Here is a 4,342-nt window from a genome sequence, read left to right on the forward strand (position 1 = left end):
ATTTAGCTCAGCATATTTTTAACGTCCAAACTGCTTAACATCCCCTCCGTTCTCATCTCTGTGCTTGAACGGAGTTTTGTATTTTCGGAGTTGATACTTCAGCCTGTTTGGAAGGCAGGCGGGGAGGGCTGAGGGGGATCTATAAATAGCATCTTAGTTTGGAGCCGAGAGATTTGGAGTCTGATGTGGCCATCTATGCGTGAAGCAGCGATCAGCTCCACAGAGGGCACGTTAAGCTAACCTTAAAGGAACTTCGCGGCCAAAGCAACACTGAAGAAAACCGGACTTGCTCTGTGGCTCCCCACGTGAAGTGGGGTTTTTTTTAACTACATGTTAAACCGTGTGTTTTAGCTCTATGTTCGTCGATGTGTCCCTAATTATTTCCACTGGTGTCCCCGATTTTCCCCACACTAGGGAGGGGAAGATGGGGCTGCAGAGGTGGCGTTGAACATTGGTCTGTCCGCGGTGGAGGCTGGGCTTCCGATTCCTGCCCCCGCACCTTCTCTGGGCTGGGGATGATCTTCAGCTTAAATATGGCCCCGTCAGGTGGGATATCACAAAATTTACTGGCATAGAAAACACATAGCGCTATACGGTACAGACTTATGTGAAGTGGTTAGAGTCACCTGCATTGTGTCAGATATAAATAAGAATGATGTAAAAGGTGTTGCCAAATTGGGAAGCGGCCGGTAGCTTTGAACTCTTGCGTAGGACCAGCAAGGCGCAAGGTGCTGACTCTAAAAGGAGCAGAGGAGAAACGGCATAAAACTAAAACAAAATTGGTGTTTTTGTAACAAGTAAGAAAGATGTTATAAAGGTTATTTACGTTATAAAGGATTTGACAAATTTCCTTTTCGATTTTTTTTTTTTTTTTCATAGTTGTGGCATTTTCAACAGTAATTTTTTTCTAGAACAAAAATATCCATGAGCTCTTCCCAGCAGTTAAAGATCCTTTGGATGAAACAACTCCTTTCGTGGCAAGGGGGAGGCTCAGGAGTGCTGAATACAGAACCTCGTGGCGTCGAAGCGGCCGCTGTGCCCCAGCCGTCCCTAAAGGCTTGTGTGACTGTGGTGGCACCAGCTTCAGACCGTGCACTCCGGTGAGGGGAGGGTGTGAACAAAGTGCAACCTGACTACTGCTTCTAGGAAAGCAAGGTCCAGGGCCATGGGTGAGACTAAAGGACTCGTGAGTTTGTACAGTAACAACATTTCTGTTGTCTAAATTAACCGGTGGAATATGATGGTAGTTGCAGACTTACATACAGAACGAAATTTTCAGAGTTAATTTTCTTCTTAGTCTCCTTCAGCGTGCTAGTCACTAGCGCAAAGTCTCTACCTTGTTGCACTCGTGTTTGTAAGAAAAAAATCGATTTAATGCATGTTGGATCTGAGTAAATTGAGCCTTGCTGAAAACAGTTTTCCTGACAGGTTACATTTGCATCCCCAAACTTACTTACAGGGGTTTAACGCATCTCCCCTTGTTATGCCACATGAACGACAAGCAAGGAATGTTGGGTTTATCGCCTTTAATGATTTATCTTTATTTTTATCTTTTCTGTGTCGGTACACGGTGTTCCTGGCCTGGCTCTTACACGCTTAATAGGGGAGTACAAGTACTGGTAGTGTCTAAGTGGTTTGTTGCTCTGCTGTGACATTTATCAGCAGGTGGCAAAACACATAGCCATGGTAGAAAATGTGTTCCTTGCAGAAATTACATGTTGCATCTCATCCAAACAGTCTGACACCTTCTCTTAGGTCAAAGAAGAGAGAGAAAAGTGGGGGTGGGAGGTTTCTTTTTGCATTTAGGGGCAACGGATTCACAACGTGAATCTAAATGGAATCTAAAATTTGAGCTGGAGAAAAGATCCATTTAAAGGAAGTGTGGTTTTGGAAAGAGTTTTAATAGGCAATAAAGAATGACCATGTGTTTCACCTGGAGATCTCAACAGCCAGGCGCGGTGTGCCTCCTCTTCTGTGTGTTGGCACGAGCTTAGGGCAAGAGGGAAATAACCCAAAAAGGCTTTACCGAGGTGACCCTGAGCAAAGCTCTGGCAGGGGTGGATCCCACCATCTCCAGTAGATGAGATGCCCCAGTGGTGGTGACTGCAGTAAGCAGAATAGTAGGAGAACTGCCCTGATGTGGGTCGCCCCCTTGAAAAATACCTGCTCAAATTTGCATAAATGCTTAGTTCTCATTTAAGCATTTAAACGGAGTGGTACAAAACGCACCCCACAGCTGCACCAGGAGAGGTTTGCTCTAACTTAAGCATGAAGCCAAACAAATCCGGCGGACTCAGATTTGGTGACATGATCGGGGAGCCACAAAGGTGGTATAAAGCTCATTCTTTCTTCTCGAGCCTGTCCTGGATCCTGCTCATCCGACCCAGAGGACTTGGCTGCTTTGCGGCGCTCCCACCGAGCCGCCCCGTCAGAGGCCGGCTTTTCTGCCAGGATAAAGCCAGGGGCTCTATTTTTAGGCAGACGCCAGGAAGGTTTTTGGGAAGCACGTCACGGAGCAGCAATTGCAGGAGCTGGGGAGCTGCCAAACAACCATTTGCTAGCCCTCCTCCCCCAGGCACGTAGGACCTGCATGGCTCGTTGTCTGCAGGTTTTTGTCTTAGCAGAGGAAGGCAGAGCTCTCTGCATTGGGCCGCTAGTCATTACGTAGCAGATCGGCTGAATGGCTGTGGTGAATTTAAAATAATTGCACTATAGTTATTCACCAGCGTATGTTGCATTTGGAATCAAAGGTCGCTTTTCTTCCTTTCAAGGGGAAAACATTGTAAGCGAACCCGTAATTTTGAGTACGCTAATTCCAAGACATTTGCAGATACTGAGTGGTTGCCTGGAATAACAGCCTCTCTCAAGAGAAACGTCAAATGCATTTAATCAGCCACATGTAGAGCTCTGCAACATCTGCAAATGAATTATTAACGATCTCAAATGTTTCTGAATGATCCAAAAGTCAGGAATAACGTGGCTCTTCAGATAATCAGCTCTGATTCAAGGCTGCTCCTTTCCATTTTATGCACTAGAGGCTCTGCACCTGCCCGCTGCTGCTAACCGGAGTTCCTTGCAGCTCAGATAAACCTCTCCGGAGGCGCTTGGGTAGCTGAACAAATGCGAACTGCAGCTGGCATCCAGCTGTGTCTGTATAGATTTAGGCATCGCGTAGTGAATAGCCGCTGGTCGGTGTTGTGCATCTTGGGGGGAGGTAAGGGATGCTGCGGGGAGCGCAGTTCCCACGTGGCAGTCGTCACTGCACATGGCTCTTGTCCACAGAAGTCCTCCACTCCCGCGACGCTACGTCTGACCTGAAGTAGTGGAAGATTGGTGGGGGTAAGGTTTGCCTGGAGAAGCAGGTTTGAGTCATGAGTCTTCTCGTTAGCTAGCAACAGCAAGAATGGCAGAATAAAGCTGTGAAGCAAAGCACGGCTCAGGACGCCCAGGTTCCAGCCTTGGCTTGCCCTTTGCCACGTTACGAAAATCATAGATGGCTCATGTCGCTTCGCCTGCAAAGCCAGGTATCTTGTAAAGTGCTTCGGGAAATACTAACGACTGTCATGCTGTATGAGACTCAAACCCCTTCCACTGCAATGTGGAAATACCCTTGTACAAGGAAATAATTGCAACAACCTAATTTCTTCAGATGAGGTAATGTGGTTACATTATTTTTTTGAATCAGCAAACGTTCTCATTTAAGAGCCCCAGCTGACAAAATAATGGAGCCATCAAGCTGCAGATGTAAACAGAACACTTGCAGTAGCATGTGAATTAATGAAAAAACAAAAAGGTATTAACTCTTATGGACACCAATACCGTGAATTCTGGTATATGTACAGAGAAGAACTCCCTCGGGTCTTGGGGAAGCTGTTCAGCAGCTTCTTATATTCGGACCAAATGCAGAATTTCTGTTCAATCTGCTTGTTGGGGAGGACACGATGAAGCTTGCTGCAGGTTTTAAGAGGAAGATGTGAGCAGAAACATTTTTTCTTTGCTGGACAAAAGCCACCGATAAACAGAGAGTACAAACCAGCTGCATCTGGGATGCCGTCAAATCGTAGCACAAAAGAGGAATTAAAAATCTACTCCTTATTTTACTTGAGTAAAAAATCGCAGGATGGTCACTTTGTATATAATTATAATAATAAGCTTGATGGAGTGTCTGCTATGGATTATGTATTCTGTGTGCATTATTAACAACATGCCTGTTGTTGTCCCACTACACTCGTAAGGAAAACGTAAAACACAGACAAATGAAAGCAGAAGCGGCTGGGGGTATTAAGAACAATTAAGCACTACACAGCCTCTCTGCAGGGGGCCGCCCCGGGGGGGGTTAATG

The sequence above is a fragment of the Aptenodytes forsteri genome, unplaced genomic scaffold (genome assembly GCF_000699145.1).
Source record: "Aptenodytes forsteri isolate BGI_AS27 unplaced genomic scaffold, ASM69914v1 Scaffold184, whole genome shotgun sequence".
Lineage (NCBI taxonomy): Eukaryota > Metazoa > Chordata > Aves > Sphenisciformes > Spheniscidae > Aptenodytes > Aptenodytes forsteri.